Genomic DNA, 16327 nt, shown 5'->3' on the forward strand with positions numbered 1-16327 from the left:
ACATTTGCGCATCCTCCATTTTTGTGCTGCATTGCTGTGCTTTTGGAATTAATTTAAATTTAGGTGTGCTTTACATCTGTGCATCCTCCGTTTTTGTGCTGCATTGTTGCGCTTTTGCAAATAATTTGAATTTAGGTGTGCTTTACATCTGCGCGTCCTTGATTTATGTGCTGAATTGTTGTGTTTTTACATCTGTTCATCCTCCTACCTCCCTTGGCTGCTAGGCCACCTGATGAATTTGCTTGTGCATTGAGCAGCCTCTCCATCTGTCACACTTCCCTCGACCTCAATGGCACTCTCCATCTCCCCCATCTATTTTTACTGTTACTCCATCAACTGTTCCTCCTCTCTCATGAAGTCTGGAAGAAGAAAGTTTTAAAAAGATCTCCTGACCTCTAATTCTGGCCTTCCTATCGCTGACACCTATGTTTGTTCTACGTCCAGACTGACCATCACTGATAGCCACTTCTCTATCCCTTATCCAGACCTATGGACCTCTCATCTGATCTCTACCCTCTCCCCTTTCTCCTCTTCTCTCATTAATGGTGGCACTAAATGGGAAGTACTCTTGCCGCACTTCTCATCCTCTAGGTGCATCGTTAATGTCTATCATAATGGCACTGTCATGGCCCAGGGTGCTCAACCCAATCTTTTCCTCTTTGACCGGCACCTGCCAGCCCTCACCAACTTCCAATCTTCTCCTACTACTACTCCTCCTTCCTCTCTCGCTCTGCACCTCCTTAGCCACCTCCGACGGGTGTACCACCCCTCGGTAAACCTCCTGAGAAAACCTTCAAAGGTGGTGACCAGCTACACTTTGTCGATCTGTTGTCAAACATTCCTCTTACATCTTCCTCCTTCTTGAAGACTTTGATCTCGACGTCCTCGATCTCGCCGAGACATGGTTCAATGCCAGCTCAGTCACCACTTTTGCCTCCCTTCTCTCTGACAGCTACAAGATCCTCTCCAAGCCTCAGCCCAACCAACTTGGCAGTGGAGAAACCCTTATCTTCCCTGAATGGGTCTCTACCTCCCTCATACCACCCAGCCCTACTCCTCCTTTGAAAGTCTTGTCTGCAAGCTTGGCATCTCACTGACTCTCTCTCTGGCCCTTGCCATTGTCTATAGGGCCCCTAGCCCAGTGTCTGTCTTCCTTTCGGAATGGGCTGACTTCACCTCTTCTCTCCTGACTTCTACCTCTAAAGTCCTACTTTTTGGAGATTTCAACATCCACCTTGACTCCACTGTTCCTGCCTCTTCACTCTTCTGTGATCTCTGTACCTCTCTCTCCCTTACTATTCTCCCCTCTGACCCTGCTCAATATGCCGGACACACTCTTCACGCCATCATCCCCATTGATCTCCTGTTCTCCAACCCTCTGACTACCCCTCTCTCCTGGTCTGACCACTCTCTACTATCTTCTCATCTGGGACCTCTTGGCCCCCTGACTGAGCCTCCACCAGCAATGACAACCTCCCTCGCAGACATCTGACTGATGAAACAGGTTTGAGCTGCGGCGTTTGCCTCCACCTTCAACCCTCCTCCTTCCCCCCTCTTGACTCTCCCACTGACTCTGTCCTTGCCAATCTTCAACTTGCTATCACTCACACTCTTGACATTCTCCCTATCATGAGGATCTGCCTGAAACCTGCCTCCAAGCAAAACAGCTGGAATGACTCTGATCTAGCCGCTCTGAAATACAAGTGCAGAGTTGCTGAATGGAAGTAGCTGACCTCAGGCTCATCCCCTGACAAACTGGCCTGTCACCTTCTACAAAGGCAATACCGTCTAGCTATACACTCCATGAAGATGGCCCACATCCAGGCCAGTATCTCCAGAGCCTCTAACAACACGGCTGAACTCACCAATCCATCTGCAGTCACCACTTCATCTCTTTCTTCTCAGGCCCTCTGTACTGCATTGGCCACCCATTTCTCCTCTAAAACTCAGGACATTCTCTCTCTTCCGCCCCACTCCATTCCTCTCCTGTCACCCTGCCTCCGTTGGCCTCTCTTCCACTCCCACCCTCTCTCTCTGCCTTCTAGGTTATCACAAAGGATGAGATCCCTAAAGTAGTCCGCTCTATGAAGGTCTCATCCAAATAGGTGTCCTCTTGTTCTTCCAGAACCATTAAGGATATCTCCTCCCTCGATTCTGCTCTTGCTGACTTTTGCAAGCACTCCTTAGAATCTGGCTCTTTACCCTCTTCTCTCAAGCACCCCCTTGTGAACTCCCTCCTAAAAAAGCCTTCTGCCGACCCCTCGTGTCCGGCTAACTACCACCCTATCTCTACTACACCTTTCCTCTGGAAACTGCTGGAGAAGTTGGTCATCCCCCAACTGACCCTACACACTGAGCTCATTGGTTATTTGCATGACCATCAATCTGGATTCTGAGCATCCAGAGGCATGGAAATTGCTCTCCTGAACCCCCATGAAGAACTGCTCGCAAATCTTGACTCTAACACTCCTGCTGTTCTCATTCTCCTTGACCTCTCTTCCACCTTTGACACAGTCAACCATTCTATCCTCATAAAGCGGCTCCAAGATACACTTGGTATCTCAGACCGGGCACTCTATTGGTTGACCTCCTTCCTCACTGATCACCCTTCACAGGTGCTCCTGGGCTCCTTCTCCTCCACTTTCTCCACATGTGGTGTTCCCCAGGGCTCTATCCTCTCGCCTTGGCTTTTCAACATCTACCTAGCACCCCTTGCTCACTTGATCTCTGCCTTCTCCCATCATTTCTAGTGTTATGCAGATAACACACAACTCTTCCTCAGGCTCCTCTCTTCATCCTCCTCTTCCTCCTCTATCATCCCTAACTGCCTGTCTGCTATTCAGTCTTGGTGCACCTCCAATGATCTCTGTCTCATTCTCCCTGTCCTCACCTTCCCCCATAAACTCAATGTCTCTGGAGCTCTGTTCCTCTCCAGGCTAGATTACTTTAACAGCCTCTTCCTCAACCTGCCTCTTTCTTCGCTTTGTCCTCTACAGCTAATCTAGAATAGGGCTGCATGACTTATCCTTAGCCTCAAGCCCTGGGACCATATCTCTCCAGCTATAACATTTCTCCACTGGCTCCCGATTGTTGCAAGGATCAAATTCAAGACCCTTTGCATCATCCACAAGGATGTCTGGGTCCTAGGACCATGCCATTGGCAAATCTCTTCCTAAATACTCTCCTTCCAGATCCCTTCAAACTTCTTGGCCCAGCTCTCTGCTGATCAAACGCTTCTCCAAGCAGAGAGCTGGGGGCAGATCCCTCTCCTCAACTGGCACCCTCCTATGGAACAATCTCTCTCTCTCTCTCCGTCTTGAACCGGTCCACCTCAAGTTCTGCAAACAACTTGTTCCGCAAACAACTCGAAACCTTTATTTCTCCTCCCCCTTCCATCACCTTCTCCCATGCTAACCTCTGTAGCTGAGATTGGCGGCCTGGTCCCCCAATAGGGTCGTGGCTTTCTGCCCAATCACCCCCAGCACCCCTGACCCTCATGCACTGCCCTCTGGGCACACACTCGCCTCTCGGGTGGCTTGCCTCTATCCCCACTTACCTGTTGGGCAGTAAACCTCTCTCTTAGCCTGGGTTGTCTCCACCCATGCACTTTCCTGTTGCCTCTGCAATGGGCACCTCTGGCACTTCCTCCCCTAGGGAACCCTAATAGCACTTACCCCACTCCACCATTTTTTCTTTTCTTTTCACTGCACTTGTACGCTCCGAATGCCACAACGCCTAGTAAGACCACTGTTTGGTTTTTATTTATTCATTGTTATTTCCATTGTTTATTTGCTCTCTTGTTGCCTACCCTTGTGCCTTGTGGCACTTTGAAATACTATCTTATTGTATAAGTGCCTTATAAATATCCAATAATTAAATAAATAAAAACTGCTTCCTACACATTTATTTTAAAACAAAATCATTCGGGAACGGTTTCTTTTTAAAATAAAATTATAGTAACAGTAAAACTTAATTTAAAAAAAGTGGAGGAGCTCTGCACACTTCAAACACTGGTGGGGGCCTGAATGCGTAGGTGCTTGAAAGAACGTCTACACCACATACTCTTCACAGTGCATCTGAGTGTATTGTGGCCCGGACATGCAAGTGCAAATGCTCAGACCAGCGTAGACAAGAAACCAACTAGTGGTGACATGATAACCAGTGTCTCAGTATGTTGTGTTTGGTACGTGAGAGAAAAATGCAAATGCGTGCATTAAGAATGTTGGTAAGTAATGGGATTGCAAGTGAATTTAACGCAATAATGAAGTGAATGTTGATTTGTGAAGGACGAGACCACAATATTACTATTAAGCCCAACGCATTTAAGGAAAAGAAAACATTTTGAATTGTACTCAAGGAATAATTACTCCAGGGTGTACAGTTTGACATTTTAGAAGCAGATCAATTGCCCAATGTTCATTCTGCCCAGGTTGATGAACTGGTTGCTCTGACCCATGCATGGCTCTTTGCAAAGGGTATATCTGCGAGGATTCATGACAACTCCCATAACGTGTATGCCATTACACATGGTTTCAGGTTATTGTGGGAGTAACTTGGCTATATGATATCATCTGGCACTGCCATATGTGATGCAAGGGTGGCTCATCCATAATCGGTGATAGGGCGCGGACCCATCCCCCATTCTTGATGACCCAAGCAATCCCAGTGAAAACACTGAGCACTCCCCCAGATGCAACAGCCAGCTGGCGGAACACTCCTGGTCTGGCTTTAACTGTCAAAGGTAACTGCCAAAAGGTATTCCTTTGACAGTTTCAGTCCACCAGCCTAAACGGCCAATGAGCCATGCAAGGCTGGGGGAATTTTGCTGCTATGGCCCATTGTTGATGCAGGCTCTAGAACTGCTGATCTGAGTATGTGTAGAGGGTGATCCTGCAACTCCATGCACAGTCAGACAGCTTGGGATATTATGCTCGGAGCACTCTAGCTCCACTGTGCATGTGCAGGAACCAGGAAGCTCTCCCCACTTACCTGTTCCTGTTTCGTGCTGCGCAGGAGCTGCAGGGCCTTCGTGGCAGGCGGCGAAAGATGCAAAGTTGAGCCCAGGGCTGAAGATAAGAAAGAAGTATTAATGTATGTGGGTATGTATGGGTTTGTGTCTGGAAGTCTGTGTGTGAATGAGAGTGTGTTTGATGTAAGGGTGGGTGGGCAAATGACAGAGTCAGTGTATGCTTTTCGGGCATGCGGATGAATGAGCGAGTGTATGCTGTATGGGACATTGTGTGAATAAGCGAGGAGAAATGCTGTATGAATGTGTGTGCTTGCTTTTGTGTTCTGCCTGGGGGGTCCTGATTTGTGGTGGGGATACATATCCTTACTATGGCAGGGTATTTATGTATGCGTAGCAATGCTGAAGTAAACATGATAAGTGTTATTACATGGTTAGGCTGGCCTACTTTGGTGCAGTCAGTCTGGCTATATTTTCGTACTGTGGCATGGCATTCTTTACTGGACAATAAGGGTAAAGCAAACATGATAAGTATTATTGCATGGCTAAATAGGCCTACTTTGTTTCAGCCAGTCTGGCTATGTTTTATTGCAGTTGCACTTGTATTTTTATTTAGCATCAAGGGTAAACCAAACATAGTAATTGTTATTAAATGGCTGGACTGGCCTAGTTTGATACGGAAAGTCTTGCTATATATTTGTACTGTGCCATGGCAGTTTTTGCTGGGCATGAGTGGTAAAACAAACATGATAAATGTTATTGCGTGGCTAGAAATGCCTACATTGGTGCAGCCAGTCTGGACATGTTCTCTTACTGTGGTATTAAGGCTAAAGCAAGCATGATAAGTGCTACTATATAGGTAGACTGGCCTGCTTTTGTGCTGTCAGACTGGTTTTATTTTGTACTGTGCAATGGATTTGTTTTTACTGGGTTTCAAGAGTAAAACAAACATGATAAGTGTAATTACGTGGATAGACTGTCCTACTTTGCTGCAGCCGATCTGGATATATTTTCTTCCAGTGGTATTGCATGTTTTACTGACATCCAGAGGAAAGCCGTGTGTCACATAAGGGGGTAGCGACCTAACAAAGTTACACCATACTCTAACTTGTGTATGTGGTGGGTATTATAAAATCGGTGGTCTATGCAAAAGTTAACCTATGATTCATCCTAGTGATGTAATCTGACATCCCCTGGGGGTTGAAAACAAGACAATATACTTTGTATTGTATAGGCAAATTCTATTCATGGTGCCACTGGGACTAACAATTCGGAATGAGCCCGCACTGTTCTTGGATGATCAGGAATACATGCTGGGCTTTAGCCAATTAGCTACAAAATGCAGCCAGGATCTAATGGTGCTAACAATCACCACGGCCGGACAAATTCATCTGAAAATTAAGATTGAACTGGAAAATGAGGAAAAGAAATTTCTTAATGACAATGCATTAGACAACGCATGGGAAAAACGTAAAGAAATAAATAAGGTTATGGATCAATTCATAGCAGATACCATGGAGAAAAAGCATAAAAAACTGGCCAAGGACATGTCGATTTTCAAGATAGAAAAAGTATACCCTTATCTATTGCCAGATTATAAAGAAAACAAAGAGAAAGAAAGAGCACAAAACACAGCAGGCGTTGCCAGACAAAGAAAACGCTGGGTCACGTTCTCGGACACTTCTAGTTCAGGCTCAGGATCGGGAGACCCAAACCCCCAATTCGGCAGGAACATGCAGCCCAGACCACCGTTTTTCCAACAACCTCCGCCTTTTTTAGGGCAAGGGGGCCTCAACAACAACTTTTGGGCCCCCCCCTATGCCAACATTTGGATACCCACCATGGCACAGACCCAGGGGACAACGCCGCAACCGACGCCGATAGTCACTCCTGACAAACTACCAGTTTTCAATCTGTCTGGGAAAAGTCTCACTGAAGAAGAACTAGCAGTGCTCTCTAAAGGTCTTTCATATGTCCCAACCAACAACACCAACTGGTTCGGACTAGAAAATGAACTCCAACACTTTTTTAGATCCATTCGACTCAAAGCACATTTTCATGATGCTGACCGACTGAGGATTGGTCACTTATAGATCCGTATACTAGTGTACAATTTTATAGGTTTCACCATTAATACTGTGAGGCAAACTGTTGCCCTCCTATATGTAAATGTACACAACTTTACTAACACTCACCACTCTGTCCTGCTTTACTTGGTGTTACAGAGCTCCCCAAGTGGGAAAACAATTTGTTAAACAATCTGTCAAACCTTATTTGTAACTAAAACAAGTGTTACCCTGTTGTTGCTGGTAAAAGAACCTTACCATGCAAATGATGATGCTATAAGTAATTTTTCTTTTTGGTTTGAGACTGATGCTCTACTATTGCCTTGAAAAATTCTTTTGTTTTTGTATCAGAACACTGCATTTCTGTTTTTGTTGTTTTGTTAAAGAATACTGAGTGCATTAAAATAAACTGCACCTTATAAAACTGGTTGCTTGTAATAGAATTTGCCTATACAATACAAAGTATATTGTCTTGTTTTCAACCCCCAAGGGATGTCAGATTACATCACTAGGATGAATCATAGGTTAACTTTTGCATAGACCACCGATTTATAATACCCACCACATACACAAGTTAGCCTTCGGTTCCGCCATTATGGGCTGCCCTTCTAGTGTACCTATCCAGAGGAAAGCCAACATGATGAGTGTTCTTACATCATGCTGGCTCGAATGGGATACATGGGTGCAGCCAGTCTGGGCATATTTTCTTACTGTGGCAAGGCCTTTTTTTACTGGGCATCAAGTAAAGCCAACATTATCAGTGTTCTTACATTGACATACTGGTCTATACTGGTGAAGCCAGTCTGGACTACTCTCGTATTGTGGCATGGCATTCAAGCTGGCAAAGCCAGCAGGAATATGATCTTATACAGGGATACTGGCATATACTGGCAGATTAATCATGGACACTTTTTTATAGTATCATTACTATTGTTACATGCAAAGCAAACATGAATAAGTTCTTATATGGGAATACTAGCAGATATTGGTGTAGCCAGCTTGGGTAATGTATGAGCCAGCATGAAAATGTTTGTTATACTGGCATATGTTTGTGGAAAAAGGCATCGTGAAAATATGTTGAACAAATGTTCCTGTGCACCTACATTTATTGTATTATTTCATGAGCTAGCCTACAAAAAAATGAATTGCAAACAGTGTGGCTTTTTTACCCAATTTTCAAAGTAAGTGTGCTTAAAAATGCACCATTTTCTCCCGTTATTTAAACATGTTCTCAAGGGAAGGATCCTCCACCCTGAACTCTTCTTGGTTTGTACAGGCTACCACACTACAATTGGTCGCTCCTGCATGTTTGTGTGAAACAGTTACGCCGCGCCAATTAAAACATTTTTCAGCTGCCAGTGATTTAATGCTTCTTATGTTGCAGCTTTATTGAATGCATTATTATTGTCTTCTGTTCTCGCTATTATTAAATACAAAGCTCTCAAGCTTTTGGAATCAGTGTTTCTGATTGGAAATACTTTTGCAGACAAATCCTCTACAACTGCGCCCCTGAAAGCAGCAGATCAGTCCCTGACAACTACCCTTTGTATTATGTCACAGGATTTTGCACCTCAATGGGCGAAAGAGTACTTGTCCCAGAAAGACTACGTCAGTGTGAGGTCCAGGGTTTGGTATACCCCCCACAGACCCACAGTGCACCAACACCTTCTGGGGGGGAAGATAATAAGAGCCCCAGGGACGGGATTATAGCCCCTGGATATGGAGCACCCCTGGCAATCGGCAACCCTCAGAACCTTAGGGAAAGGGAACAACAAGAGACTATTACCTTCAGCAATAGTATGGTGCAAGCAGTGGTCGAAGTGGTTGGAAGCGGTGCTCCTCTACTTAATTGTATTACATTTTACTGTTCCTATACTTTTATTTGAAAAAGAAATCGTTCCGGAATGGTTTCATTTTAAAATAAAAGTGTAGGAAGCTGTTGAAACGTGCACTTCAGTGCACTGCACTGAACAGTCCCTTAAACTGTAGGTACATGTGTTTGGGGGTTTGTATTGTGTGTGGGAGGGGGCGTGGCGATGGGGTTTGTGTGGAGCGGGACAGGCCAGCAGGGAACATAGTTCCACTACTTCTTTTCGTAAACTTCGACCACTAGGTGAAAGGGATGTGTGGGTATATGAACTAATGAGTACCTGTGTATGTTCTTGTATATGCAGGCAATGGAGAAGGGCCCAATCCAAATCCAGGTGAATCCAGCCAGGCCTGACGAAATGAGGAAAACTCAACGGCACGAGGATGCAACAGGCAGCAAATAATCCAGGTAAATGCCCAGGTAGGAGTTCCAAAAAGAGAGAGGGTCAGAATGTTCCAAAAGGTCAATGGAGGATTCGCCAGAAGTAACGTGGATCTAAGCAGTACCAAGTCTCAAACAACGTAGGGCTTCACAGAAAGGGGAGATAAGGGAAGGTAGTCTCAGGTCCCCCCAGCATGGTGCAGGATCAGAAGTCTAACAAGGTAGGATGCTCGGAGGAGGAAACAGCACCAAGCCAAAGTAACAGACGGTAGGAACAATCAGAAAGCACTGCAATGTTAGATGAAGGCACCTTTGAACACATCTGTATGTGCCTTCCGTGAGGCGATGATGGAAAATGAAGTCTCCCCTCACGGAAGCCGTATGGCATGTGACCGGTGAAGTTGCGCCCCCTGCCAGTACTCCCTGGAAAAGACCTTCCCGGGTGGGCTTTGTGTGGGTGTAGACAATGAAAGCGAGCAACGAGATGATGTGCATGAACATTCGTTGCAGGCTCCCAGGAATGATCTTCAGGACTGTAGCCCTTCCAATCCACTAGGTATTGCAACTTGCCTTCCGTGAGCGGATGATGGAACATGAAGTCTCCATTCACAGAAGCCGTACAGAGTGTGACAGGTGCAGTGGCGCTCCCTGACACTTAGTTGTACAGTGACTCTTTGTAGCGCAGCCTAGCCGGCCACCTGATAGTGCCTAGACCATTATTTTTGCATTATCTCACTCAAATGGCTTATTCAGTGGCCCATTCTAAAAATAATTCAATGATATCAGTGATAAAGAAACTAGTTTGCATCTTATTTTCCTACCGTTGCTCAGGAATATTGTAATGCCTGTCTGTGGTGTCTGGCCCACTATGTGGGACAAGCTGTGAAAATCTTACTTTCTGCACATTCTATTCTAGAAGATCATTTTCTTAAATACCCAAACTTGGTTTGGTAATTGTGGACATATTTTCTAGGTGATTGGAAGCATATCCTTGACAAAAGGTTGACAGTTAATGTCACAACATATATTCTTATGTAATGTGTTCCTCAATTTGGTCTTCCTGCAATTATAGACAGTGAAAGAGGCACACACCTTACCGGTCAAGGTGTCAGAGCGATGTAAAAGACTCTGAATAATTTCCACCATTTTCACTTGCTTACTATCCCCAATTCAGTAGTGTGGTTGAACGTAGAAATTGAGAAATAAAATTAGATTGTTCAAGGATTCACAAGAGACTGTTCACAAGAGTATTGAATGCTATCCGTAGTTCTGCTTCATATCTGTAATAATCCTAAAAGAAATCAGGACTGTCACTCCATGAAATATAGGTAATAGTCCCTGTGTGCATGGCTACAATCCCATCTGCATCTGGTTGCTGTCTGAATTTTAATTTGGAGAATGGGTCTGATTTATCCTATTGTAACTCCATTGTAAAGGCTATAAAATGTCTCTATTCACACGTCAAGGAAAGTCCCTCGGAACTGGGCAATGGGCCCTGTCACCCTCAAACCCAGAGAGCTGGAGGCAATTGCACCAGAAATAATCAGCATTGTAACCACACTGGTAGGGACCATTCCAGATCTCTTTTACAACCCACATTGCAATCAAGTGTAAAGGGCATCAAACGAAAGGGTACATAAATTTACCTGCCGGAAGGTGCAACCTCCTGTTGAAGCATCAGAATTGACTAAAGCATCCCAGGAGACCTCTGGTCACTCACTGACTCACTCCTGGGGAGATTTCACCATCAGACTCCTCCTCATCCAAATCTGTTCCTGTATGTGATCTTTCTGCATTGAGTGCCACAGCGTCATCCTCTGTTCATGATCGTGATACATCTCCAAACAGGTTTCATCATCAGCTTCAGTGAACAGTGCTGTCCCACCACCATTGAACAGTGGTGATATGGAAATAGAGGTAGAACAACAGCAGGCCTCTGGTCCCAAAAGATTCTGAATCCTTGTTTGGTTGTATCATTTTTGTCCTCACAGGGTGTGGTGAAATCGTGTTGCCGCCTCCTTTTAAAGTACATTCCTGACTGCACCAAATAGTCAAATAGCCCCAGTGATTCATACTACGATTGCCCCAGATGTTACTCAGAGTGTTAGAAATAAAAGATAACGCTGTAAATAACTGCTTTGTACAAGAAATACTTCTATTTCCCATTATACATCATCATCATTGGGATATTGATGCTTACCATTGTCTTCTGATTTTGATGTGCACATCATCTTTGAACAATGCAAGACACTGCTGTGTTGCCTGTTCCATCATTAGCACATCCAGATGAGAATCTCTGTATATGGTCAGCAATGTTGTTCTACCTGCTCATAGGCTTTTATGCAACATATCAACTCATCAGTAATCTGAGGAAAACATGAACATCTAAACTGCATCAGGCATCCGGTATCAGCAAGATCTAAGATTGAAATCAGTTAAAACTGTTTTGAATATGGGCCTTTCATATTTTATGTTTTTGTTGTCTGCACTAAATGCGGTCACTTTTAACAATTCTTGTTATACATCAGAGGGCCCAAATGTGCATTTGCATGTGATTGAAAGTAAGAATTGCGTTCCAAGCCCAACCTAACAATATTCTTGTATCCAGAATGTCAATGATTGTTGGGTTTGCACTCATCTGCCACATGATGTAGATTGCAGATTTCTCATGGCACCAGTTCCCTTTAATTGGGGTGACATTTGCAGTGATTTGAGATTAGTTTCTAGCTTAAAGGTCCAAACCCTTACTCTACCTACTTTTCACAATTGTTTTTTTTAGGTCTACCAACGTTTCTGCCTCATGATCAGATCATCCTACCGATATCCGATTATCATTCCCGGTCTTTTTTGCATCACCAATCATGATCATTGTTCATGGGAGTCATCACTTGCAAATACTAAATTACGATGTTTATTACAAAAATTGTCACCAATAAAGGTGTGTTTCTCTCTTTTGCCAAGGGTACTTCTTTCAGTGAATCCATTTATGCAGTATTCATTTCCAGCCTACAGTTGGCTTCCAACAAACAGAGATAGAAGTTGCTGTATGGGTTATGTGCTACTTGCCAATAGTCACTTTATTCAGTTAACATCTCCCGTATAAATAAAAGATTCAGGATGGGAGACATTTGTTGAAGGTTTGGATTATCTAATTCAAGGAGTGAATGAGTAAACTTTATTGATTGGATTTCTCCATTAACATACATCATTAAATACATCATAAAAAATGATAATAATGTATACAAAATTTAAAATCTATAAAAAATACAATATAAAAAGAAAATTCACCCCACTACAATTTCAATCTAAACGTTTCTTCGATCATTTTATCAGAGCCTTGCTCACATAAGTACCCAAATTAAAAATATATTCAAGATCCAGACAGTTCCAAATTAAATGCAATGCTGCTTTACAGTGCCTTATATGATTTTCCAAGAAGAAGGGCCTTAGCAGATCTATTCACAAATCTAAGCACCACCTACAGATTAGCAGAAAATGCTTACGATCCTCCCTTACTTTTAGCCCACGCGTACAGTTTTTTGATAGGTCTCCCAGTCCCCGATTGGTGCAGGCTTTTAGTGGTAACATGTTTAAATGCACTAGTAAAATAGAGCGCATACAGTTAGGCGAGGGGATACTACACACTCTGCCCCCCTGCTTGGCATTAAATCTCATAGCTGAAAACAGGTTCAGAGAGTCTAGAGCCTGAACTGCGTTCCATTCCTGAGCCAGATCCCTGCTAAGTATCCCCTTTTTGACCCTTGATTGTAGCTCTGTCAGGCCTCTTGCTGAGGTCAGGGGCTCAATCCCCGCTGTCAACAGTATGTTAAAACCCTCTGAAATCACTTAAACTTTAAACAGAAAGCAAAACCTGCCATCTCCCATAACAGGTACTGAATATTATCATTTCTCGAGGGTACCTGCAGAACCTTTGAAAAGAAGGCACCTTGTCTCACTTTAACCTGTGTGGAAATCCCTGTGATCCCCTGCTCCAAATGCAGGGTGCAGTTTGGGGTTCCCATTGGGAGACCCGTCAGCCTTTTCATAATTCCATTTTGGGCAACCTCCAACTTCTCACAATTAGAACTCTTCCAGATTTCACTACCATACAGTAGCATACTCCCCACCTTACACGTGCAGACCTCTATAGCCTTGCCCAACATCCACCCACCAAATCTATTGTCAAATCTAATCCCCCCATTTAACCTGGACCTAGTCGTCAGACATACTAAGTCCAAATGCTTACCCCACTTCATGAAGTAAATATTAAACTTACTTGTGACAAGATTCTTAAATTGTCACTACTAATGTGGCAAAAGACACCTCAGAATTCCTTTTATTAATAACAAGTGACGTACAACTAATTATTCAGAACATTTACTAATGTAGTGCTAGTTGCCCTCAGGCCTCAAAGGGAAAAATGCACATCCAGGCATTAAGAATGTAACAGAATTGTGATGTGTTTATTGATATGAGAAGGACTAGGGTTCCATGTTATTATTAGGTGCAGCTGAGGAAAATAATCAAATCTGAATTGTGTGACTGCAGGCAAAATGGAGAAAGGTAGCTTTGCAATGAACAATGAATTTACTCACACCTTTGTAATCTGCTGCACCAGCAACATTTGTTATAGCGATGTTTTCACTGCCAAAAATGTAGTACAGTAAATGGATAAAGTTTCTTCAGACAATTGCCACTAGAAGAAAGTGAAGGGTTAATTGTATCCAATGCATGCAGCTATGTAAATTATCTCAAGCCCTACTTTTTCACCCAAAGAAAAGAGCGGGAAAGACTTGCTTTGATTAGATGACCAGAATGCTCATCCTGATACAGAGGGGTATCAATGGCCAGTCTAGGATCCAATGTTAAAGATAGGACCCCATAATTACAGACTAAATTTCCCTTTGGAATCACCCGAGCGCTTGCCCATCACCAGTGTGCCTTCCTAAAGTCAAAGAACTGAGAACCTTGTAGATGGATTTCATCAGTTATTTCTGGCCACTGACTGACAATGTGGGTCCTTGCAAGTTGAAAGGTCAGCAGTGGTGGTTCTGGTGGTCCAGCAGCAGCTTAAAGGTTAGTTCAATAAGGATTGCCATAGATCCAGTGGAGATGCCTCTATAATTAAGAGGTGCATCATTTCTGGAACTCGAGTACCGTGCAGCTGTATGGTTCAATGAACCCACACCTATTGTGGATTTGAAGTAGAGTGCCATGTAGTGGTCATTCGGGTAAGGGGCCTTATACTGAGTGTGCCACTCTACTTTTAAATCCTCAGTCATTATTTAGTTGAATTCTATAAATGTACTTCCTGGTTGTTGGCTCTTTGCCTCAGGCATCAACCAACTGCCCCTTGCTCAGTTTATTTCCGGCACATTTGGAGTCTGGTGCTTCTGGCTATTTGTATCGGGAACTCTCTTTTTCTCAATTTTCCCATAAACATCCCATGTGCCAGGGATGCCAGGTGTAGTTTCTCCTCTGCACCTTAAAAATCATTGAGATATAGTAACAACTAATCTAAAGAAGGACAGAAGAACGTATACAGCATATTAAGCAATAAGAGTGCAAGGTATATCTGGAATCCATTATTTGTATCGGGTGCACGGGGGCATGTCATCAAAGGGTACCTTGGAAGAGGAGGTGGGGGGCAGAGGAGGGTTGACAATTCATGTCTCAGCTGTACCCAGCAGAACAAGGGATGGTACTGCCAGTTCCTCAGTTCCCTCTAATCGCTGTAGAGGTACAATGTACACAGATATAGGCAGAGCTCTGCCACCAGACCAAACCATTGAAGAGTACAGGAATCAGCAGAACTGCCTCTTGAGTATCATCTTTGCAATGAGAGCAACGTAAAATGATGTAAAAGAGAAATGTACACACTATGTGCTCATATAAAGCGTTTTAATTGGATCTGGCAGCCTAAAACACAGCTAATAGGCTCAGAATCAAATGTCCAGTGTTCATAGATTGCATGAAACCTCCCCAAGTACAATCTATATTCCATGATAAACTATTAATATAACACTTACATAGTTGTGAAGGGTCTGAAATGAGAGGCCAACACAAAGTTGTAGTATTCTCATTGTCAGACATTTTATTTAAAAGAAATGGGTTGGAAAAATGCCTCTGTAGCCCTATCCTAAGGAAGGAGGTTCACTACCTAAGGACCAAATCTAAGAATCAGTCTGAGTCATGTAGTTAGTAACTTAGAAACCATCCATGTGTCCAAAACCTTCTAAACTGACACTCACACTTGAAACAAACAACTAAGGGTATGAGGAAATGTATCTGACATATGTTTAGTGAAAGGTTTTCATAATCAAAACATAAAAATAAATCCCAAAGTATTTTCCGAGGAGAAATCCTTGAAACCAGAGGATGGTTCCCTTCCCCTGGATTTTTAGGCAGGAAGGTGCAAGTGTCTCTTTCAAACAACAGTTTCTTTGTATCACAAAAGTGTCTCTTTATCCAATAATTCCTTGAGGGGTTTACACTGGATTCAGAAAGTTCTTGTTCACACAATAGTTTCCAAAACATCTATCAAAGCCTTTGTAGCAAAAGTGTTTCTCTTGAACAATAATGTCTTTATATAGGATTCACAAAGTTCTTGTTCAGTAAAATTAAAGATTTAGCTGATGTACTTTCCAGATTCCCCTGTAAACTTCCTTGTCAGGTATTTTGTATCACTGTTAAACCTTTCCAACTTCTGTTGGATTGCAAGGAGTCCTACCACAATGTTGGAGTCTTTTTTCACAATCTCAGTGGATTGCCTGGTATACTCGCCTGCCAGGAATCCTTTCTCTGGAGGTATCACAGATCCCCTGGTACACTTCCCGGCCAGGTATCTTTCCCCCAAATGTCAGTTGCTTGGTGCCTTCTCTTTACCAGGAATTCTCTATTGGCTTTACTTTTACTTTCAAAATATCACATCAGCATCTACTTTGCTCTGTTCAATGTATTTGCTTAGGGTAACACTTGCTTCAGCTCTCCCCCACATTGACATCTCTTGTGTATATAATTATTCAGATTTCGTCGTTGCGCTTT

This window comes from Ambystoma mexicanum, chromosome 12 (genome assembly GCF_040938575.1).
Source record: "Ambystoma mexicanum isolate Mex_15411 chromosome 12, UKY_AmexF1_1, whole genome shotgun sequence".
NCBI lineage: Eukaryota > Metazoa > Chordata > Amphibia > Caudata > Ambystomatidae > Ambystoma > Ambystoma mexicanum.